The 24,946-nt window shown below is 44.8% G+C and overlaps 1 non-coding gene across 1 annotated transcript; it reads right to left on the reverse strand.

Moving 5' to 3' along the window:
• Window positions 1-16,459: 16,459 nt before the first annotated feature.
• LOC119924440 lies at window positions 16,460-16,566 on the reverse strand. The gene has a single exon (XR_005449153.1). It is a non-coding gene; the product is annotated as a U6 spliceosomal RNA (small nuclear RNA).
• Window positions 16,567-24,946: the final 8,380 nt, after the last annotated feature.

Here is a 24,946-nt window from a genome sequence, read left to right on the forward strand (position 1 = left end):
TTGACGCTGCCAACCTCTTGCTCCACTCCACCTCGCCCACTCACCAACTTGGTCATACCCTCGACTTCATCATTTCCTACCGCTACACTGTGTCCACCATCGCCAACTATGAAATCCCTCTCTCTGATCATAATCTTCTCACCTGCCTCCTCACTCACACTCCTTTCCCTTGTAAATCCATATTACTCCCTCACAGAGATCTCCACTCTCTTGACCCCATCCATCCTTCTGAGTGCCTCACACCCCACCTCGCCTCCCTCTCCTCTCTACCCAATCTTGATGATCAGATTGCTGCTCTCAACTCTACCCTTTCTACTCAGCTATACTCACTCGCTCCCCTTTCCCTTCGCCGCTCTTGTACCACTAACCCACAGCCCTGGATCACTGCCACTGTCCGCCTCCTTCGCTCTTATACTCGAGCTGCCAAACACTACTGGGAAAAGTCTAAACACCATGCTAACCTCGTTCACTTCAAGTTTATCCTTTCCTGCCTTAACTCAGCCCTCTCCTCTGCCAGACAAAACTATTTCTCCTCCCTTATGGACACCCATGCCCATCACCCCCATCAGCTCTTCCGTACATTCAATTCCCTTCCCAGGCCCCCGGTTCCTCCCCCTCCTCCTTCCCTCACCCCCAACGATCTGGCCTCCTACTTCATTAATAAAATTAAATCCATCAGGTCTTACCTCCCCAAAGTCACTCCCCCCACTTCTCCAACCCCCCGGCTCTCAACACTCTCTGCTACTCTCCCATCCTTCCCAGCAGTATCCTCAGAGGAGCTCTCCTCCTTCCTCTCAAGTGCTACTCCGGCCACCTGTGCTTCTGGCCCCATTCCCTCTCATCTCATGAAATCTCTCACTCCATCCTTTCTCCCCTCCTTAACTTCCATCTTCAACCACTCCCTCTCCACTGGTTCTGTCCCCTCTGCCTTCAAACATGCCCATGTCTCTCCCATCCTAAAAAAAACGTCTCTCGACCCCACCTCACCTTCTAGTTATCGTCCCATCTCCCTCCTAACATTCCTTTCCAAACTCCTTGAATGAGTTGTCTACAGGCGCTGCCTCGAATTCCTCAATACCAACTCTCTCCTCGACCCCCTCCAGTCTGGCTTCTGTCCCCTACATTCCATGGAAACTGCCCTCTCAAAGGTCACCAATGACCTCCTGCTTGCCAAATCCAACGGCTCGTACTCTATCCTAATCCTCCTCGACCTCTCAGCTGCCTTCGACACTGTGGACCTCCCACTTCTCCTCAACACGCTATCCAACCTTGGCTTCACAGACTCCGTCCTCTTCTGGTTCTCCTCTTATCTCTCCGGTTGTTCATTCTCAGCTTCTTTTGCAGGCTCCTCCTCCCCCTCCCATCCCCTTACTCTGGGGGTTCCTCAAGGTTCAGTTTTTGGTCCCCTTCTGTTCTCGATCTACACTCACTCCCTTGGTGACCTCATTCACTCCCACGGCTTAAACCATCATCTCTATGCTGATGACACCCAAATCTACATCTCTGTCCCTGCTCTCTCCCCCTCTCTCCAGACTCACATTTCCTCCTGCCTTCAGGACATCTCCATCTGGATGTCTGCCCACCACCTAAAACTCAACATGCCCAAGACTGAACTCCTTGTCTTCCCTCCCAAACCCTGCCCTCTCCCTGACTTTCTCATCACTGTTGACAGCACTATCATGCTTCCCGTCTCACAAGCCTGCAACCTTGGTGTCATCCTCGACTCTGCTGTCTTGTTCACCCCTCACATCCAAGCCGTCACCAAAGCCTGCCGGTCTCGGCTCCGCAACATTGCCAAGATCCGCCCTTTCCTCTCCATCCAAACCGCTACCCTGCTCGTTCAAGCTCTCATCCTATCCCATCTGGACTACTGTATCAGCCTCCTCTCCAATCTCCCATCCTCTTGTCTCTCCCCACTTCAATCCATACTTCACGCCGCTGCCCGGATTGTCTTTGTCCAGAAATGTTCTGGGCATGTCACTCCCTTCCTCAAAAATCTCCGGTGGCTACCAATCAACCTACGCATCAGGCAGAAACTCTTCACCCTCGGCTTCAAGGCTGTCCATCACCTTGCCCCCTCCTACCACACCTCCCTTCTCTCCTTCTCCAGCCCAGCCCACACCCTCCGCTCCTCTGCCACTAATCTCATCACCGTGCCTTGTTCTCACCTGTCCCACCGTCGACCCCCGGCCCACGTCCTCCCCCTGGCCTGGAATGCCCTCCCTCCCCATATCCACCAAGATAGCTCTCTTCCTCCCTTCAAGGCCCTGCTGAGAGCTCACCTCCTCCAAGAGGCCTTCCCAGACTGAGCCCCTTCCTTCCTCTCCCTCTCGTCCCCCTCTCCATCCCCCCCATTTTACCTCCTTCCCTTCCCCACAGCACCTGTATGTATGTATATATGTTTGTACATATTTATTACTCTATTTATTTTACTTGGACATATCTATTCTATTTATTTTATTTTGTTAATATGTTTGGTTTTGTTCTCTGTCTCCCCCTTTTAGACTGTGAGCCCACTGTTGGGTAGGGACTGTCTCTATATGTTGCCAACTTGTACTTCCCAAGAGCTTAGTACAGTGCTCTGCACACAGTAAGTGCTCAATAAATATGATTGATTGATTGATTTGTTCCCATGACTTTGAGCTATCACCTCTATGTGGATGATTCCAAAAATGTATCTGGCTGCCCCCGCCTCTCACCTTGTTTCCAGTCTTGCATTTTCTCTTGCATTCAGGGCATCCCCAGGACATCAAGAAGCAGCACGGCTCATTGGAAAGAGCACAGGCCTAGGAGTCAGAGTGCCTGGGTTCTACTACTGCCTTGTCTGTGAGCCCTTGAGCAAGTCATTTAACTTCCCTGTGCCTCAATTCTCTCATCTGCAAATTGAGGATTTATTCATTTATTCATTCATTCAATCATATTTATTGAGAGCTTACTGTGTGCAGACCACTGTACTAAGTGCTTAGAAAGTACAATTCGGTAACAGTTAGGGACAATCACTACCCAACAATGGGCTCACAGTCTAAACAGACAAAAAATGAAACAAAACAAATGAAACAAAACAAGTAGGCAGGCATCAATATAAATAAATGGAATTATAGATATATACACATCATTAATAAAATAAATAGAATAATAAAATAATAAATATGTACATATATACACAAGTGCTGTGGGGTGGGGAGAGGAGGAGAGCAGAGGGAGGGAGTAGGAGTGATGGGGAGGGGAGAAGGAGCAGAGGAAAAGGGAGGCTCAGTCTGGGAAGGCTTCCTGGAGAAGGTGAGCTTTCAGTAGGGCTTTGAAGGGGACAAGTGTGCTAGTTTGGCAGATGTGAGGAGGGAGGGGATTCCAGGCCAGAGGTAGGACGTGGGCCGGGGGTCGATGGTGGGACAGGTGAGAACGAGGCACAGTAAGGAGGTTAGCGACAGAGGAGCGGAGTGCGTGGGTTGGGCTGGAGAAGGAGAGAAGGGAGTTGAGGTAGGAGGGGGCGAGGTGATGGAGAGCTCTGAAGCCAATAGTGAGAAGCTTTTGCTTGATTTGAAGGTTGATAGGCAACCACTGGAGATTTTTGAAGAGGGGGCTGACATGCCTGGAGCATTTCTATAGAAAGATAATTCAGGCAGCAGAGTGAATTATAGACTGAAGTAAGGAATGACAGGAGGTTGGGAGGTCAGAAAGAAGGCTGATGCAGGAATCCAGTTGGATATAAATGATGGCATTTTGTTAAGTGCTTACTATGTGCACAGCACTGTTCTAAGCACTGGGGGGATACAAGGTGATCAGGTTGTCCCATGTGGGGCTCCAATCTTACTCCCCATTTTACAGATGAAGTAACTGAGACTCAGAGAAGTGAAGTGACTTGCCCAAGGTCACACAGCAGACAAGTGGCAGAGCCGGGATTCAAACCCATGACCTCTGACTCCTAAGCCTGGGCTTTTTCCACTGAGCTTCAATACCTATTCTCCCAACTACTTAGACTGTGAGCCTCAGGTGGAACATGATTATCTTGTATCTACCCTAGCACTCAGTACAGTGTTTGGCACATAGCAGTGCTTAACAAATATCACTATTATTATTATTATTATTATTATTATTATCATTATTATCTCCACATGATTGTCTTACTTGCACCCTAAGTTCATGATCTCCAAAACTGAACCCCTAAATCTTCCCTCCCAAATCCATTCTTCCAACTAACTAATCATTCAGTGTTCAGAGAAATCTAAAATACTAGTGCTTGGGAGAGTTCAATACAGCTAGGAGACATGATCCCTGTTTTACAATCTCACAGGGAAGTCAAATATTAAAATTAATAACAAATAGGGGAAGCAACAGAGTATAAAGATGCGTGCAGAAATCCTATGGGGATGGGGTTAGGCTAAGTATCAGGTATTTGTTACACCAGTGATGCTTAATCATTTAATAGATGCTATTTATTGAGTACTTACTAAGTACAAAGCTCTATACTAAGTGCTTGGGAGAGTACATTACAGCAGAGTTAGCCGACAGGTTTCCCTCATAAGGAAGGGATAATAGGGTGGGGAGATGGGAGGTTAGTCAGGAAAGCCTTCCTAGAGGCTCACTCTAAACTGTAAGCTCATTATCGGCAGGGAATGCGTCTGTTTTGTTATATTGTACTCTCCCAAGTACGGAGTACAGTGCTGTGCACTCAGTAAGTGCTTAATGTATACGTTTGACTGACTGATTTATGATTTTAGAAGGGCTTTGAAGATGGGTAGAGTAGTAGCCTGTCAAATATGAAGAAGAAGGAAGTTCCCGGAAGGAGGGATGGTGTAAGTGGTCAAAAATGAGAGAGATGAGTTCGAGGCATATCTAGTAGGTTGGTTCTAGAGAACTGAAATGGGAATGTGGGTTTGTAGTGAAAGATGAGCTAGGATAGGTAGAAGCAGGAGAGACGATTGAGTGTCAAAGCTGAAGGTGAGGAGTGTCAGTTTGATACAGAGGGGCAAGCATTTCAGGTTTTTAGAGAAATGATGTGGGCAGCAGAATGAAGCATAGTCTGGAAACGGGAGAGACAAGTTAGAGAAGCCAGTCAGTGAGGAAGCTGTTGCAATAGTTGGGGCACCAGAGGATCAGTGCTTGGACTTATACCAGGTTGGATGAAGAGGAAAGGGCTGATTCCAGAGATCTTGTGATGGTAGAACTGACAGGATCTGGTGGCTGAAAATATGTTGACAGTGATGGGAAAGTCAGGACAAGAAGAGGGTTTGGGTGAGAAGATGAAGAGTTCTGTTTTGGACACACTAAGTTTGAGGTGTTGGGAGGACATTCAATTAGAGAAGTTCTGAAGGCAGGAGGAAATATGAGGTCAGAACTAGAGAGGTAAAATTGAGAGTAAATAACAATACAGAGAAGCAGCGTGGCTTAGTGGAAAGCCAGGCTTGGGAGTCAGAAGTCTTGGGTTCTAATCTTATCGGCTGTGTGGCTTTGGGCAAGGCACTTAACTTCCCTATGCCCCAGTCACCTCATCTGTAAAATGGGGATTTAAGACTGTAAGCCCCACGTGGGATAATGTGATTACCTTGTATCTACCCCAGTGCTTAGCACAGAGCTAGGCACAGAGTAAGCATTTAACAAATACCATCATAATTATTATTATTATTAGTAGTAGTAACAGTAATACTAAGCTAATAATAATAATACTTGTTAAGTGCTTCTCATATGCCAATCATTGTGCTAAGTGATGGGGTAGATACAAATAATCACAGTCCCACTGTCTAAATAGTAGTTCTACTAGTAGAAGTAGTGTAGTAGTAGTGGTAATAGTAGTAGTATTTATTAAGCTTTGTGTGCAGAGGGCCACACTAGTATTTATTAAGCTCTAACAGGGTGCAGAGGGCCACACTAAGCACTGGGAAAGAATACTTGGCTCGGAATTAGACACAGTCTAAAATTAAAAATGGGGGGCAATAGACACAGAAGCAGAGATGAAATAAAACACTAAGAGAACATAACAACAAAATCAGAGATCAGTAGGGTGCTGTGACAGGTTGAGCAGAATTTCAGGCTTCTTGGGGCTCAGAGTCCACAATGATCACCACATTAGCAGCCACAAAGTCTTTCCGAGGTTTTGTGGAAGCGGTGCCAGGCTGTGAGGTGCAGGGGATGTTGGCGTGGAGGTCCCCGATGCCAGAGGGGAGAGCCAGTGCAGGATCCCGGAGAAGTAGCTTGGGGTCTGGCAGAAGAGGGTGCCGAAGGCCTTGATATCCAGGTTGGGGAGGGTGGCAGGTAACCAGAGGAGGTGCACAGCCATCTGATGGGGAGGTACAGGGGCTGATCAGCATCAGTTAAGTCCACGGGGATATCCAGCGGTGTGCAGGGCATGCCAGAAGCAGAGCTCCCAGAGCTGCAATGGAGAAATGAGAGATGCCAGGAAGATGCAGATAGACAGGTCAGAGAGGCAATCAGTAATGGCTGAAGTAGGAGGGAAAACAAATGTTGAATCCCCATTTCACAGATGAAGACATTGAGGCACAGAGTGGCTCAGTGGAAAAGAGCATGGGCTTTGGAGTCAGAGGTCATAGCTTCAAATCCTGGCTCTGCGAACTGTCAGCTGTGTGACTTTGGGCAAATCACTTCACTTCTCTGTGCCTCAGCTCCCTCATCTGTAAAATGGGGATTAAGACTGTGAGCCCCCCGTGGGACAACCTGATCACCTTGTAACCTCCACAGTGTTTAGAACAGTGCTTTGTACATAGTAAGTGCTTAATAAATGCCATTCTTCTTCTTATTATTATTATTAAGTGGCTAGTGTGGTGGTCACTCTAACTAGTCTCCTCATGTGGCTCAGTGGAAAGAGCACAGGCTTGAGAGTCAGAGAACATGGGTTCTAATCCCCAGCTCCACCACTTGTCTGCTGTGTGACCTTGGGCAAGCCACTTAACTCCCCTGTGCCTCAGTTACCTCATCTGTAAAATGGGGATTAAGACTGTGAGCCCCACGTGGGACAACCTGATTACCTTGTATCTACCCCAGCACTTAGAAGAGTGCTTGGCACATAGTAAGTGCTTAACAAATACCATATTTGCTTAACAAATATGATTATTCAGGATGGGGAAGATGAACCCAGGAGATGGACTCCTAGATCCCCAGCCCTGAGGAACAATAAATTAAGCAGCTTCTAATGTCTTATATAGCATTAGCTGTAACTGAACTCATCATAAAGACAGACATAGAAGGATCACGGGGGAAGGGGAAGCATTTTGTGGCAAAAAGCTTGGGGCCCTCTCTCTGAGTACTTCCTGTAGACAACCCCAGGATGGGGATATGTGGCTAGTCCAAGATTGGTCCCCTTACCTTCAGGGAGACATCCCGGATTGAAACAGGGAATAGTGTCAGCGATAGTGGTATGGAGATTTAGGGTTCTCTGGGCAGGAATCTCAAATCCAACCTGGTCCTAGAGAAGCAGCAGCATGGCCTAGTGGGAGTGAGAGTACGAAGAACCTGGGTTCTAAACTGGGCTTTGCCACTTGTCTGCCGTGTGAACTTGGACAAATCAATTAACTTCTCTGTGCCTCAGTTCCCTCATCTGTAAAATGGGGATTAAGACTGTGAGCTCGATGTGGGACAGGGACTGTGTCCAACCTAAGTTGTATCTATCCCAGTGCTTAGTACAGTGCCTGGTGCATAGTGAGCACTTAATAAATACCATAAAAAGAGAGAAAACGATATGGAGGACTTTTGGACCCAGCAGAAGCTAATAGGATCCTTGGCACTCCTAAAGTGACTCATGGAGCCAGGATTTAGGGTTGAGAACCCCTGGAAGCATCACGTTTGCCTGAGGTCACACAGCAGGGAAGTGGCAGAACGGGGATTAGAAATTAGGTTCTCTGTTTCCCAGGCCCATGATCTTGCCATGAGGCCGAGCTCCTTCAACGGCATAGAGGTGGTAATTGAAGTGGTAGGAGCAAATTCATTCATTCATTCAATCGTATTTATTGTGCGCTTACTGTGTGCAGAGCACTGTACTAAGCACTTGGGAAGTACAAGTTGGCAACATATAGAGACAGTCCCTACCCAACAACTGGCTCACAGTCTAGAAGGGGGGACAGACAAGGAAACAAAACATGTGGACAGGTGTCATCAGAATAAATAGAAATAAAGCTAGATGCACATCATTAACAAAATAATAGAATAGTAGCAAATAGCAAATGAGTTCTCCCTAGGAGTGGGTGTAAATAGACAATTCAAGGGAACTTTAGCAAGGAGGATCTGGGAAATGAAAAGAGGAGGGGCCTGAAGGCAGAACTGACAGGAATTTAATGGGTTGAATGAGAGAGATGAGTGGAGGATAATGTGAAGGTTACAGGTTTGTGAATCAGGCAGGATGGTGATGTTGTCTACAGTGATGGGAAAGTCACAGGGAGGAGAGGGTTTGGGCAACAGTTTATTCATCCGAAAATGGAGTAAGATAGAGTGTGAGTCCCATGTGGAACAGGGTCTGTGTCTGACATAATCTGGTATCTACTTCAGCGCAGAGCACATAGCAAGTGCTTAATAAATATCATAATTATGAAGTGAGGAAGGAGTGTAAGCACAGAAATTATATCAGGTTAGGGGCAGGACTAAGAGATGAAGATGGTGAAGTCATCAATGAAGAAAGAAGTCAGGCCTAGGGAGCACCACAGATTATGGTAGAGGAGATTGTCTAGAAGTTTCCTTCCTGCCAGAGTGGCATGCTGGCAATCTGGTGACCTGGGGAACCAGGAGAGGAGGGACGAAGTCTTGTATTCGTTTGTCTCCCTTCTTTATTCAGTCAGACTGAGAGGGCTTAAGGAAGAGGGGGATTGGGAGCTGCTGAAGTTTTCAGAAAATGAGGAAGCCACCATGCTGGTGGAAGTTCATCAAGGTATGTTTTGGTGAATTACTTATTTTTTTCTGAGATTTCAATGGAAGAAAGAGCACAAATAGAACCTTAAACTCTAAGCTCCTTGACACCCAAAACAGAAACATAGATTCTAAGCTCCTTGAGGGCAAAAACTGAAATTTTAGATTCTAGGCTCCTTGAGGGCAAAGATCTGTGTCTACCCACACTATTGTATTTTCTCTCCTAAGTTTGTACATAGTACAGTGCTCTGCATGCAGTAAGTCCTCGATATACACCGTTAACTGATTTATTGATTGATTGAGACACATTATTACTGACCACAGTCAAATAGGAGTCATCTGGGAAAGTTTCATTCAGCAAGATGTCTAGTGGATAGCCCGCAGGGCTGGGAGTCAGAAGGACTTTGGTTTTAGTCCCGGCTCTGTCACTTGTCTGTTGTGTGACCTTGGGCAAGTTCCTTCATTGCTCTGGACCTCAGTTACCTCATCTGCAAAATAGGGATTATGACCACGAGGCCCATGTGGCACATGGGCGGTGTCTAACCTGATTTCCTTGTATCTACCCCAACACTTAGAACAGTGCCTGGTGCATAGTAACCGCTTAACAAAGACCATAAAATAGGAGGTAGGTATATTTTGGGGAAGCTTTTCAAAGAGGGAGGGATGAGATGGGGGCAATGGATGGGAAAGGGTTTGACCGGAGGAAGTGGCTGGGCCTGCCTCTGGGATCCTGGGTTGGGCATCCAAAGCGCAGTCTTGTACTGGTGGTTTCACTCAGAACTGTGGCCACTCTTCTCATTCCTCCATTATTTGATTGCAAGCCCGGCCCTCATTGCTGGGGAGAGAAGGGGCAAGAGGAGAGAGGGACTTTTGGAGAAGGAAGCCTGCTTTAGCATATGGGCACATTTAAGTGAGGCTGGTCGCTTTGTGGATTGGTTGGAAGAAGTTTTTCTAGGGATAAGAACTGGTGGTGGCCAGAGGATTGGAGGAGGAATCAATCAATCAATCAATCAATCGTATTTATTGAGCGCTTATTGTGTGCAGAGCACTGTACTAAGCGCTTGGGAAGTACAAGTCGGCAACACATAGAGACAGTGGGCACATAGACCCAACAGCGGGCTCACAGTCTAGAAGGGGGAGACAGAGAACAAAACCAAACATACTAACAAAATAAAATAAATAGAATAGATATGTACAAGTAAGATAAATAAATAAATAGAGTAATAAATATGTACAAACATATATGCATATATACAGGTGCAGGAGGGTGGGGGACATATATGAGGGGCTCTCCCTTCTTCCAAGAAACAGAGAAGCAGCTTGACTTAGTGGAAAGAGCACGGGACTGAGAGTCAGAGGATCTGAGTTCTAACTCTGACTCTATCACATGACTGCAGTGTCATCTTGGGCAAGTCAACTTCACTTCTCTGTGCTTCAGTTACCTTAATCCCTTTATCTATAAAATGGGGATTAAAACCTAATCCCTCCTACTTAGACTGTGAAACCCATGTAGGACAGGGACTATGTCCAACCTGATTAACTTGTATGTAGCCTAGTTCCTCAACTAGTATCCGACATACAGTAAGCACTTAACAAGTACCATAATAATAATTCTTATTATTCCAATCGGCTGTGATTCCTGTTTCAAACCAGGCTGCAGAGGTGGCTCAGCTCCTTCCCCAGACGTTTTCTCCCTTTCCCACCTTCCAACACATAAACAGTGCAACAGGCACATACGGTTTTAAAGTACTGATTTCCATCAGCAGCAGCACCCTTTCACAAAGCTTTTTTGTTTTAACCTCAAGGAGATTACAGTATAGACCTGAGTTTTACAGGCCACACATTTCTTTGCAGTGCTACACTTTTACTCTGTTCTTAATTCCAAGAATTAAGGCTTAGGAGAAAAAAAATACACAGAACCAAGAAGAAAGGCTATAGATGTTAATAAAAGAAGTCACAGATTTAAACTGGGTGGAATTCAGGCGTTGCTTTTGAAACATATGTGGCACCAAATCCAAGGTCACCAAACCTGAGATTCAGTTCTAGTCTTTCTAACTTTTGGGGAGTAGTTAATGACAATGTATGTTTTTAATATACTGCTTCTTAGCAACAAGTAGTTCTTTAATTAGTACAATGCTTTAATAGTGCACTAACTCCTATGTTTCGCAGCACAAAACATTCAGTTCTTGTACTGGCAGATTCACTTACATATGTCACCACTGTACCTGTAATTTAATTTAATGCCAGGTCAATCTGCCAAGTTTTGTTGAAATGACTTTTTTTAAGAACCTCTCCCACAAAACTCATTTCCTAGGGATTTTTAAAGGCAACTGAAACACTGTCTCCCTCTGCATTTGGGCATGGATCATTCAACAGCCAAGTCTCTGTGGCCTAGTGAAAAGAACTCAGGGTTGAGAGTTAGGAGAACTTTTGTCTTCATGGTCTCTGTTGGGCATTTCCTATGTGCCAGACACTGTGCTAAGCACTGGGGTGGATACAAGATAATCTGGTCGAACCCAGTCCCTGTCCCACGTGGGCTCCCAGTGTAACTCAGAGAAAGGAGAATTTAATCCCCATTTTACAGACCTGGGTTCTAATTCCCTCTCCACCACTTGGATGCTGTGTGACCTTGGGCAAGTTTCCTGACTGTTTTTGTGCCTCAGTTTCCTCATCTGCAAAATGAGGATTAAATTCCTGATCTCCCACTCTTTTAGACAGCGGGTCCTGTGTAGGACAGAGATATGAATCAGATCAGACTGTGTTGTATCTACCCCAGTGCTTGACACTTAGTAAGCCCTTAACAAATGCCACCAGTAATTATTATTATAATTTACCATTCGTCCCAATACAGGTCTCTCTTTATCCAGTTCTAGCAAACTGAGTGCTCATTAGAATCACTTCTGAGTCAATTCTTTGGAAAGCACACAGAGGAATAAGATGAAATTCAGCAAGTCAACAAAATTGTCCCACAACTGAAGTCTGTTCAGCTGAGGAGTTTCAGTGAAAGCAAACAAAGCACCAGAATGGAGGCCGTGGGGAAGAATGCTACAGCAGCAGGAGAGAGACCAAATGACCTCATAGATCTTTCCCATCTCTAATTTCTCGGATTCTCTCTGCAAGATACATAATGTTCTTGATCTGCACGATCATTTCTTCCTGGCAGAAAGACAGGGTGTCGTCATGTGACCAATCTTCAAAAAGGGAGGCAGCTTACAGGCTCCTTCCCTCTCATCAGAGCAATCCTGTCTCTACAGGTGTTGAGGTGAGAATCTTCAAAATGAAAAGAACCAAAGGCACTGAGAAGACAGACCTCCCCTCGCAGCTATTTAGAAATACTGTGAATTACCCTGGTGGAACTTCAATAGGAAGCAGAAGGTTTATTCCCTCCACACTGGGATTGAAATGTGCAGATAGCAGCAGTATTCTTAAAGTTATTCATCAAGATTTAAGTCCCTGAGATTTAGAGTTCTTGTTTGTTTGAATGTCTCACTAGTAGAAACCTTAGCCATCAATGTTAAAGTGCAGAATTCCTTCCTTTGGTATTCACAAGCATAACACACATAATCCTTTATCTTTGGCAAAGCTATTAGCTTTTGGCCTTTGGCAGGGTTGAAGTATACAGTATCAATAGCTATTGCATACAAGTGTTCTCCGTTGCCTTGCAAGCTCTTTGATCCAACCAGCTAAACTTGATTTTCCAGATAATTCAAGAGACAAGGCACAAATCTATCAGTTTTACAAGCCCTGGCAGGCAATCAAGACCCCTGCCCCCCCCACACCCTTCCTCAAAATTAAAGGTAAATATGGAACTGTTCTCATTTAAATATGCAGCAGCAGATCCAGCCTTAATTCTCAAAGCAGCTGCAGCAGAAGTTAAAAGAACAGTGGAAGGAATTGCAGTAAGTAAAAGGTTTCCCTGGCAAGAAGGCCAAGCTAAATAATGACACCCAAAGCAAAAACATGCTTCACTGAAACTAAGCTTTAGTCAATTCAGTCCCTTTAAAACAAAGGTTTTTTTGTGATTTCAAAAGTGAACATTGTACTTGCTCTGGCAGCCATTTGTATATTTTTGAATGATCCGATTATGCAGAAGTCCCAGCCCTACATGCCTTTCAGCACCTAAATCCCACGACTGATTTGAAAACATCACTGAAAAGGCCCATGTACAGTGTCTGTTCTTTTCTTCCTCTTAACCTTTTAAAACATACTCTTCAAGTGGCACTGTTTTGAAGTACCTTGTCACTGTATTTTCCATCTCTTTTTTTATGACTTTGGAAATATTTACAAAAGATCATTCCCTTTTCACTGGAAGCTTCCATTTTTCATCACCTCCTCTCTCTCCAACTCCGACCATCGCTACACTCCGTTGACCATGCCGTATTATTGATTTGACGGGAAAGGAAACATTTTTAAATGCCATAATTGACTTACTCCGGCTTTGTTAGTAATTTGGACTAGCCCGCTATGATGATGAATTCAGAGCTATGTCACCAAATTAGGAAAGTACACCATTTTTAGCGTGGCCAAAAATATATCATTAATCCTTAGTGTTTCAAGAGCTCTTAGCCTCCAGGAGGCCTTCCCAGACTGAGCCCCTTCCTTCCTCTCCCCCTTGTCCCCCTCTCCATCCCCCACATCTTACCTCCTTCCCTTCCCCACAGCACCTGTATATATGTATATATGTTTGTACATATTTATTACTCTATTTATTTATTTTACTTGTACATATCTATTCTATTTTATTTTGTTAGTATGTTTGGTTTTGTTCTCTGTCTCCCCCTTTTAGACTGTGAGCCCACTGTTGGGTAGGGACTGTCTCTATATGTTGCCAACTTGTACTTCCCAAGAGCTTAGTACAGTGTTCTACACACAGTAAGCGCTCAATAAATACGATTGATTGATTGATTGATTTCGTTAATCCGTAGCCAGTTTGATAGAGTGGAGCCTAAAAGCATCCTAATCAAAGAGCTTCAGAACTTCAGGCTTGGGGAATAGGATCCAGCAACAATGGTTTTCTACCTTTCCACTTTTCTCTGAACCAGTTTTGAACTCCTGATCTGTCAAAGTGTTAGGGTAGAGGTTCTTTTAGCAATGATATTCACAACTGCCCTGTGAAATCAAGGCTTAGAACACACCCATTTCTATTTCCCTTTTTCCTAGAATTGGAAATGATGATAAACCTGTCAGCTCCTTGAGGGCAAGGATCATGCAAGTCGATTCTTTTGCACGGCACTCTCTCCACAAGTTTAACACAGTGCTCCGCATGCAGTAAGCGCTCGGTAAATATCACTAACTGGGGCCTGGGCTAGTCTCCTAAAGGGCTAGCTTCTTCTGAGTCTGATGGGATTCTTTACTCCCAGACCACCGGGGTGCAAAACTGGAAACTCCCTCTGCTCTTCATCTGTGCATTCTAGGTCCCTTGCCCTGCCCTGCCCTGAGCCAACGGAAAGGACAGAAACAGAGGCAGTGCTCGTCGTCAGTCTCCTGACACATGGGAACTTTGAGTTCCAGAGGCAGGTAATCTCTGCCAGAGAAGTAGCATGGTGTAGTGGATAAGAGCACGGGCCTGGGAATCAGAAGGTCATGGGTTCTAATCCCAGCTGTGAGACCTTGGGAAAGTCACTTAACTTCTCTGTACCTCAGTTACCTCATCTGTAAATGGGAATTGAGACTGTAAGCCCCACGTGGGAAAGGGACAGTGTCCAACCCAATTTGTTTCCACCCCAGCATATAGTACAGTGCCTGGCACATAGTAAGTGCTTAACAAATACCATAATTATCATTATTATCACCTCCTTGTGCCATCCTGCAGTCTCTCTCAGTCCTCACCAAGAGCTGTGTGACCTTGGGCAGATCACTTCACTTTTCTGTGCCTCAGTTACCTCATCTGTAAAATGGGGATTGAGACTGTGAGCCCCACATGGGACAGGGACTGTGTCCAACTAGATTTGCTTGTGTCCACCCCATTGCTTAGTATCATGCCTGGCAAATAATAAGCATTTAACAATTTATATTTATATATGATATATACATTTATATTTCTATATATTGATGCTACTGATGCCTGTTTACTTGTTTTGATGTCTGTCTTCCCCCTTCTAGACTGCGAGCTGGTTGTGGGCGGGGATTGTCTCCATTTGTTGCTGAATTGTACTTCCCAAGTGCTGAGTAACTGACTCCCAAGCCCGGGCTCTTTCCACTAAGAGGCTTTCCCAGACTGAGCCCCCTTTTTTCCTCTCCTCCTCCCCATCCCCCCGCTCTACCTCCTTCCCCCCCGCCCCCCACAGCACTTGTATATATATCTGTACAGATTTATTATTCTATTTTACTTGTACATATTTACTATTCTATTTATTTTGTTAATGATGTGCATATAGCTTTAATTCTATTTGTTCTGACGATTTTGACACCCGTCCACATGTTTTGTTTTGTTGTCTGTCTCCCCCTTCTAGACTGTGAGCCCGTTGTTGGGTAGGGACCATCTCTATATTGCCGACTCGTACTTCCCAAGTGCTTAGTACAGTGCTGTGCACACAGTAAGTGCTCAGTAAATACGAGTAAATGAATGAATGAACTCCAAACAGCAGCAACAGCAGGAGCATGAGAACACCCTGATTTCCTCTCTTTATTCACCCCACCCTCAGCCCCACAGCACTATGTACATCTCTCTGATTTCTTTCTTTATATTGATGTCTGTATACCCCTCTAGACTGTAAACTCACTGTGAGTAGGGATTGTATCACTTTATTGTTACATCATATTCTCCCAAGTCCTTAGTACAGTGCTCTACACAGAGTAAGCCGTCAAAGAATACAATTGAATTAATGAATTAGCTCATGGCCCAGGCTGTAGCTGTACTATCAGTCAACCAATCAATCCATGGTCTTTATTGAGTACTTACTGTGTGCAGGGCACCATACTAAGTGCTTGGGAGAGTATAATCCCACAGAATTAGCAAACACATTCCCTGCTCACAATGTGCTCCACACTGGGGCTGAGACTTTGCTGAGGTCTGACCTATAAGGAGTCTGAAACTCTGTTTCTCCAACCTTAGTACCCCAATGCTCTTTTTGTTAGTATTTATCTTGGTCATTATCTCTAATGTCCTCCTTGTGTTTTTATTCATTTATTTGGGTGGATCGATCTGTAGCCAACCCTCCCTCTCCCTGATTGATTTATAGATTGTAAGCTATTTGGGGGCTACAGACCACTTCCAATTATTGCCCATGTATTTTTTCCAAACACTTAATGCAGTGCTTTGCACACAGCAGGCACTTAGGAAATCATGATGATGATAATAATAACAATAATAATAATAATAACATTGGTACTTGTTAAGTGCTTACTGTATGTCAAGTACTGTTCTAAGCGCTGGGGAAGAAACAAGTTAATCAGGTCAGACACAGTCCCTGTACCACATGAGGCTCACACTTTTATCCTCATTTTACAGATCAATCAATCAATCGTATTTATTGAGCGCTTACTGTGTGCAGAGCACTGTACTAAGCACTTGGGAAGTACAAGTTGTCAACATAGAGAGACGGTCCCTACCCAACAGTGGGCTCACAGTTTAGAAGGGAGAGACAAAGAACAAAACAAAACATAACAAAATAAAAATATGGCATGCTTCACGAATTTGCATGTCATCCTTGCGCAGGGGCCATGCTAATCTTCTCTGTATCGCTCCAATTTTAATATATGTGCTGCCGAAGTGAGCACATGCAGTAGCTGAGGCTCAGAGAAGTGAAATGACTTGCCCAGGGTCACACAGCAGAACTGGATTATAACTCAGGTCCTTCTGACTCTCAGGCCCGTGTTCTTATCCACTAAGCCACGCTACTTCTCTACAAATACTGCTGTCATCATCTGCTGTTAAACAGGTTCCGTATTGTCCTTCCAAAGTTCAATAATAATAATAATAATTGTGGCATTTGTTAAGTGCTAACTTTGTGCCAAGCAATGTACTAAATGCTGGGCTGGATCCAAGCAGATAAGATTGGACACAGTCCCTGTTTCTCATGGAGTTCACAGTCTCAATCCTCATTTTACAGATGAGGGAACTGAAGCATGGCAAAGTGAAATGACTTCCCCAGGTCACCCAGCAGACAAGTGGTGGAGCTGGGATTAGAACCCATGACCTTCTGATCTCCAAGCCCGAGCTGTATCTACTACTCCATCAAAGGAAGGTTGCCCAGGAGGAAAGGCCACATAATCCGAGTCAAAGAATCTGAGAATAACACCTCTGTTGCCCGGGGCATCCAGTATTGTTGCCATGGTGTTGAAGGGAAAACGTCAGTAAACTATATGGCCTTTACTTGTGGGTTCTCAATCAGGATTATAGCAACGGTATCTTTTGAGTGCCCAATCTGTGCAGAACACAGTTCTACAAGGGCAGGAAACACACAAAAGAAGTAAATGATATAGTTCTTGCCCTCAGGTATCTTAAAATCTAAACGGAGAGACAGTTGACACCAATCGACTTTCGTCTGCCAACTTGTACTTCCCAAGCACTTAGTACAGTGCTCTACACACAGTAAATGCTCAATAAATACGATCGAGTAAATGAAAAAATCTGCCCTACTGTTCAGTGCAGTGCTTGACACATAGTAGTCGCTTGACGAATACCATATCTATTATCACTCTCATTGGCAATTACTGGTGAGCGAATACATATAACTAAAAACTACTATGAAATGAATGAATCCAATTAAATAAATGGTTTAGTGCATCGGCACAAACCATAACATTGTATAACACATCTTACTTAAGAGACTCATCATTAGTTGTCAAAGTGGGATTTAGGTCAAAAGAACCCTAAAAATTTCTCCATCTCCCAGATGTCCCTAGGACTTTCCTTTCCTCCATCTGGGGCTCTTCACATTTTTGGTGTTACAGTGTTCCAAAATTCCAGGACGTTTCCTGGTGTATACTCTACACTCAGTGCTAGTCGTTCCTGGATTACTTCCTGACGGAAATGCTTCTCCTTAGGCGTTACCCTTGGTCACCGGATAGAATTGCAGCACTTACATGGGATACTCTTAATGCTCCCTCCTCGGGTAGTGGAGAAGGTAGGAAGACCCTGCAGACACTTAAGGTAACCTTTTTTTTTTTGAAAATAAAGCTCTCGATAGTGAAATTAAAGCCATGTGGCTGGAGAGATTGCTGTATAGTGACACTCACTTCCACAGAGTGTGTAAGTAAAAATAGTTCTACATACCCTAAGGTCCTGACTCTTTTTATGAAATTTTTATGAAATTGCTTCTTTTTCTGTTTTGGTTTTTTTTAATGGTATTTGTTTAAGTGCTATGTGCCATCAGGTCTGAGCTCCCCAAAGTCATTTTCCCCCCTTCTCCAACTCCCCGGCTCTCAATGCTCTCCGCTACTCTCCCATCCTTCCCAGCAGTATCCTCAGAGGAGATCTCCTCCCACCTCTCAAGTGCTACTCTGGCCACCTGTGCTTCTGACGCCATTCCCTCTCATCTTATGAAATCTCTCGCTCCGTCCCTTCTCCCCTCCTGAACTTCCAACTTCAACTGCTCACTCTCCACTGGTTCCTTCCCCTCTGCCTTCAAACATGCCCATGTCTCTCCCATCCTAAAAAAAAAAACCTCTCTTGACCCCACCTCACCTTCTAGTTATCGCCTTATCTCCCTCCTATCATTCCTTTCCAAAGTCCTTGACCGAGTCATCTACACACACTGCCTTGAATTCCTCAATGCTAACTCTCTCCTAGACCCCCTCCAGTCTGGCTTCCATCCCCTACATTCCATGGAAACTGCCCTCTCAAAGGTCACTAATGACCTCCTGCTTGCCAAATCCAACGGCTCATACTCTACCCTAATCCTCCTCAACTTCTCAGCTGCCTTCAACACTGTGGACCACCCCCTTCTCCTCAACACACTATCCAACCTTGGCTTCACAGACTCTGTCTTTTCCTGGTTCTCCTCTTATCTCTCCAGCCATTCATTCTCAGTCTCTTTTGCAGGCTCTTCCTCCCCCTTCCATCCCCTTACTGTAGGGGTTCCTCAAGGGTCAGTTCTTGGTCCCCTTCTGTTCTCGATCTACATTCACTCCCTTGGTGAACTCATTCGCTCCCACGGCTTCAACTATCATCTCTATGCTGGTGACACCCAAATCTACATCTCTGCCCCTGCTCTCTCTCCCTCCCTCTAGGTTCACATCTCCTCCTGCCTTCAGGACATCACCATCTGGATGTCTGCTTGCCATCTAAAACTCAACATGTCCAAGACTGAACTCCTTGTCTTCCCTCCCAAACCCTGCCCTCTCCCTGACTTTCCCATCACTGTTGATGGCACTTCCATCCGTCCCGTCTCACAAGCCCGCAACCTTGGTGTCATCCTCGACTCTGCTCTCTCGTTCACCCCTCACATCCAATCTGTCACTGAAACTTATTGGTCTCACCTCCACAACATTGCCAAGATCCGCCCTTCCCTCTCCATCCAAACCGCTACCCTGCTCGTTCAAGCTCTCATCCTATCCCGTCTGGATTACTGCATCAGCCTTCTCTCTGATCTCCCATCCTCGTGTCTCTCTCCACTTCAATCCATACTTCATGCTGCTGTCCAGATTATCTTTGTCCAGAATCGCTCTGGGCATATTACTCCCCTCCTCAATAATCTCCAGTGGCTACCAATCAATCTGCACATCAGGCAGAAACTCCTCACCCTGGGCTTCAAGGCTGTCCATCACCTCGCCCCCTCCTACCTCACCTCCCTTCTCTCCTTCTACAGCCCAGCCCGCACCCTCCGCTCCTCCGCCGCTAATCTCCTCACCGTACCTCGTTCTCGCCTGTCCCGCCATCGACCCCCGGCCCACGTCATCCCCCGGGCCTGGAATGACCTCCCTCTCCCCATCCGCCAAGCTAGCTCTCTTCCTCCCTCCAAGACCCTGCTGAGAGCTCACCTCCTTCAGGAGGCCTTCCCAGACTGAGCCCCTTCCTTCCTCTCCCCCTCGTCCCCCTCCCCATCCCCCCCATTTTACCTCCTTCCCTTCCCCACAGCACCTGTATATATGTATATATGTTTGTACATATTTATTACTCTATTTATTTATTTATTTTACTTGTACATATCTATTCTATTTATTTTATTTTGTTAGTATTTTTTTTTTTTTTCTCTGTCTCCCCCTTTTAGACTGTGAGCCCAATGTTGGGTAGGGACTGTCTCTATATGTTGCCAATTTGTACTTCCCAAGTGCTTAGTACAGTGCTCTGCACATAGTAAGCGCTCAATAAATATGATTGATTGATTGATTGATTGAGTGATCAGCCTTCTCTCCAATCTCCCATCCTCCTGTCTCTCGCCACTTCAATCCATACTTCATGCTGCTGTCCAGATTATCTTTGTCCAGAAATGCTCTGGGCATGTTACTCCCCTCCTCAAAAATCTCCAGTGGCTACCAATCAACCTACACATCAGGCAGAAACTCCTCACCATCAGCTTCAAGGCTGTCCATCACCTCGCCCCCTCCTACCTCACCTCCCTTCTCTCCTTCCACAGCCCAGCCCGCACCCTCCGCTCCTCTGCCGCTAATCTCCTCACTGTGCCTTGTTCTTGCCTGCACCATCAACCCCTGGCCCACGTCCTCCCCCAGCCTGGAATGCCTCCCTCCGCACATCTGCCAAGCTAGCTCTCTTCCTCCCTTCAAAGCCCTACTGAGAGCTTACCTCCTCCAGGAGGACTTCCCAGACTGAGGCCCCTCCTTCTTCTCCCCCTCCTTCCCCTTCCCATCCCCCCCACCTTATCTCCTTCCCCTCCCCACAGCACCAGTATATATGTTTGTACATATTTATTACTCTATTTTATTTGTACATATTTATTCTATTTATTTTATTTTGTTAATATGTTTTGTTTTGTTGTCTGTCTCCCCCTTCTAGACTGTGAGCCCACTGTTGGGTAGGGACCGTCTCTATATGTTGCCAACTTTTACTTCCCAAGCACTTAGTACAGTGCTTTGCACACAGTAAGTGCTCAATAAATATGATTGAATGACTGTGCCAGCATTGTACAAAATGCTGGGGTAGATACAAGATAATCAAGATGGACACAGTCCACATCCCATGTGGGGCTGACAGTCTTAATCCCTATTTTACAGATGAGGTAACTGAGGCCCAGAAAAATTAAGTGACTTGCCCAAAGTCATACAGCAGACAAGTGGCAGAGCTGAGATTAGAACATACATTCTTAAACTCATAGGCCCATGCTATTTCCACTAAATCATGCCGTTTCTTCTTGATAGGTGGTCCTCACAAAGTATTCAAGGAAAGCAACTTCTTGTAAGCTCATTGTGGTTGGAGAATGTGTCTGTTTATTCTTATACTGTACTCTCCCAAGTGCTTAGCACAGTGTCTGCACACAGTAAGCACTCAATAAATGTGATTGAAAGAATAAATGACTGTAGCCTCTATGTTAGGGACCTACTACCTTGGTCTCTTAAACCAGTAAACATTCAGTATCACATGCAGAAGCAGCATGGCTCAGTGGAAAGAGCACAGGCTTGGGAGTCAGAGGTCATGGGTTCAAATCCCACCTCTGCCGCTTGTCAGCTGTGTGACTTTGGGCAAGTCACTTAACTTCTCTGTGCCTCAGTTACCTCATCTGTAAAATGGGGATTAAGACTGTGAGCCCCACGTGGGGCCACCTGATCACCTTGTATCCTTCCCAATGCTTAGACCAGTGCTTTGCACGTAGTAAGCTCTTAACAAATGCCAATATCATCATCATCATCATCATCATCATCATAATATTGTTGCTGAGAGCACTGCTACAGTGTTGATGACCTGAATGTATTCCAGGACTTTGGGGTTGGTAATCCTGTCTCACCGTTAGCTATCGAACATGGTCCATGGAGCTTTATGTAGCACTCCTTAATTTGCCTTAAAAATGTTCTACCTTTCTGGCTTGCATGCATCCCCTCTCAATTTACCATCTTTCCTCCCAAACCCTCATCCCTCTCCCTGAAACTTATCCTACTAGAACCCAGCCAATCAATCAATCAATTGTATTTACTGAATACATACTGTGTGTAGAGCACTATACGAAGCATTTGGGAGATTTGACAGACATGTTCCCAGCCCACAACACGCTTACAGTCTAAAGGGGGAGGCAGCCATTACTATAAATGACTAAATTACCGATATGGGCATAAGTACTGTGCTGAGGGTGGGGTGGATACCAAGTGTCCAAAGGCTACAGATCCAAGTCCAGGGAAACCTGAGAAGCAGCATGGCATAGTGGATAGAGCTCAAGCCCGGGAGTCAGAAGGTCATGGGTTCTAATCCCTGCTCCTCCACCTGTCTGTTGTGTGGCCTTTAAGTGCTTAGTACGTGCTTTGTACACGGTAAATGCTCAATAAATACGATTGAAATACGATAGAATGAAGTCACTTAACTTCTCTCTTCCACAGTTCCCTCAGCTGTAAAATGGGGATTGAGATTATGAGCCCAGTTTGGGACAGGGACTGTATCCAGCCTGATTTGCTTGTATCCACCCCAGTGCTTAATTCAGTACCTGGCAGTGCTTAACAAATACCATTATTATTATTATTATTATTAATAATAAACAAGATCCAGCCAACAAGCTTTCCTCTGCTAGTGCTATCCTCTTCACTGTGGTTCAACTTAATCGGGTTTATCATTACCATAAACCTCTTGCTCATGTTCTCCCTCCTGCTTTCAACTTCCTGTCTTTTCAAATCTAACAGACCACCATTCTCTCCATCTTCAAAGCTTACCAAAAACACACCTCCTCCAGGTGGCCTTCCCTGACTAATCTCTCAGCTCCACACCGTAATTCCCCCCACTACACCTTTTGAATAATTCCACATCTCCTTTGCACTTGAGCCCTCAACCCCAATCACCTAATCAATCAATCGTATTTATTGACCACTTACTGTGTGTACAGCACCATACTAAATGCTTCAAATTGTATGATATACCAATGTAACAGGAAATTTCCTGATCACAATGAGCTTACAGTCTAGAAGAGGAGCTAAGCACTTAGTTATTCATTCAGCACCCTTACCCCATTCTCCCACCCAGAACATCTTTAAATCTATTGATTTCCCTACCTGTAATCTCTTTTAGGGTCTGTGTCCTCTCATAGATTTTAAGCTCCCTAGGGAATGTTGATGATGATGATGATGATGATGGCATTTGTTATGCACTTACTATGTGCAAAGCACTGTAAGTGCTGAGGAGGATACAAGGTGATCAGGTTGTCCCACTTGGGGCTCACAGTCTTAACCCCCATTTTACAGATGAGGTAACTGAGGCACTGAGAAGTTGAGTGACTTGCCCAAAGTCACACAGCTGACAAGCGGCGGAGCCGGAATTAGAACCCTTGAACTCTGACTCCTAAACCCGTGCTCTTTACACTGAGCCACACTACTTCCCATGAAGTCTATTGACTCTATGGTCCTCCACCAATCATTTAATACCGTGTTCTTCACAGAATAAGGGCTCAATCTATAGTACTGATTGTTGCTGTTAGTACTGTCAAGTGTTGGTGAGCTGAATGTATTCCAGGGCTTTGCTGTTGGTAATTTTGTCTTGCCATTTGTGTGATCATATCTTTAAATTATTTATTAGAAATCACTTCATATTTTTGTTTGCCTCCCCGTCTAGATTCAAAGATCATTTTGGGCAGGGAATATGACTGCTATTTCTTTGTTATTGTATTCTCCCAAGTGCTTGATACAGTGCTCAGCTAATAGTAAGTGCTCAATAAGTGCTCAATAAATATCATTGCTTGATTAACTGATTGGTTCATGGAGCTGTATGTAAAATGCCTTAAAATGTCAGATGTGTCTTTCAATCAAACAGTCATATTTATTGAGCTCTTAATGTGTGCAGAGCACTGTACTAAGCACTTGGGAGAATACAATATAACAAGTTGGTAGGCAGAAGATAGGTATAGGTCTCTCAGCCAGATAGAATCCCTCAGATTACAAAGTCCATGAGGACAAGGTTTCCTTACTCATTGTACTTACCAAGCTCTTAGCATGATGCTTTGTAGCGAGTAAGAGTTCAATAAATAGAATTGATTAATTGATTGATTGATTGGTACATAAGGGTATGGACATCCCTATAGCTTCAGCGACTTTGTACTTGGTTTGAAGCTTGAAGCTCCACTGAAGCTAAATTCCGTCAAACTCTCGAAAACCGTGTTGACCTTTTTTTGATTCTATTTATCACTTCTTTGTGTTGAATAATGCACTATCTAACTAGCAGCAGTGGTTTGCAGAATTGTTTTGGATTGTTGATGAAAATCTCTGCCTGAGTTTTCTGGGTATAAGCTGATTTAAACTCAGCTATATGACTCCCACTGACCAAAGAGTTAATACTAAGGAAGTAGATGTTGCTGAGTGCCCCCCCCCCCCCCCCAACCCCATGCAAAATGGAGCTAGTTTGCCATTTTGGATGGAGGAAAGGTATGCATGATTGTCTGTGCACTGTGGAATCCGTGAATTCCTTTTGGATCCTTTTCATCCACAAAATCTTTTAACTGCTGTGGTTTGTGAGCAAGAATACCTTGACCTCAGTTGCAGGGCAAAGTGTCTTAGGTTCACTGGTCTCAGAAGCCTCTAGACTGTAAACTCCTTATGGGCAAGGAACATATCTCTTAATTCTGGTGTATTGTACTTTCCCAAGAGCTTCTCAAGGACAGCCTGACTGAGTTCTCTTTCCTACTTCTTTCACTGGTGCAGCTACTCTTTGTGGGTGGAGACAGGAAGAGCAGTCATACCCCAATGTAGAGTCAAGCCTATTCTCCAAGACTGCTTCAGAAGTCGGCAATTTTTGAGCTGATGCTGCCCACTAAAGTTTTCTACTTAGGGCCACCAAAGAGCTTCTTCCTTTGTAGAAAGCTGCTTCCCTTTTGATTTTCTCAAAATATCCCATCTCCAGAGATCAGAATGAAGAAGATCCTAACAAAGATGTAAATTCTTACTACTACTACTAGTAGTAGTAATAACCTAAACTAGCAAACTAAGCTATCACTATTACATTCTGTTTTCAAAGTCCTGCATAAAACAATTTTCTCTATAACTGAGGAAGATTTTGCCGTTCTTGTCCCAGAAT

Source organism: Tachyglossus aculeatus, chromosome 2 (genome assembly GCF_015852505.1).
Source record: "Tachyglossus aculeatus isolate mTacAcu1 chromosome 2, mTacAcu1.pri, whole genome shotgun sequence".
NCBI classification, from domain to species: Eukaryota; Metazoa; Chordata; class Mammalia; order Monotremata; family Tachyglossidae; genus Tachyglossus; species Tachyglossus aculeatus.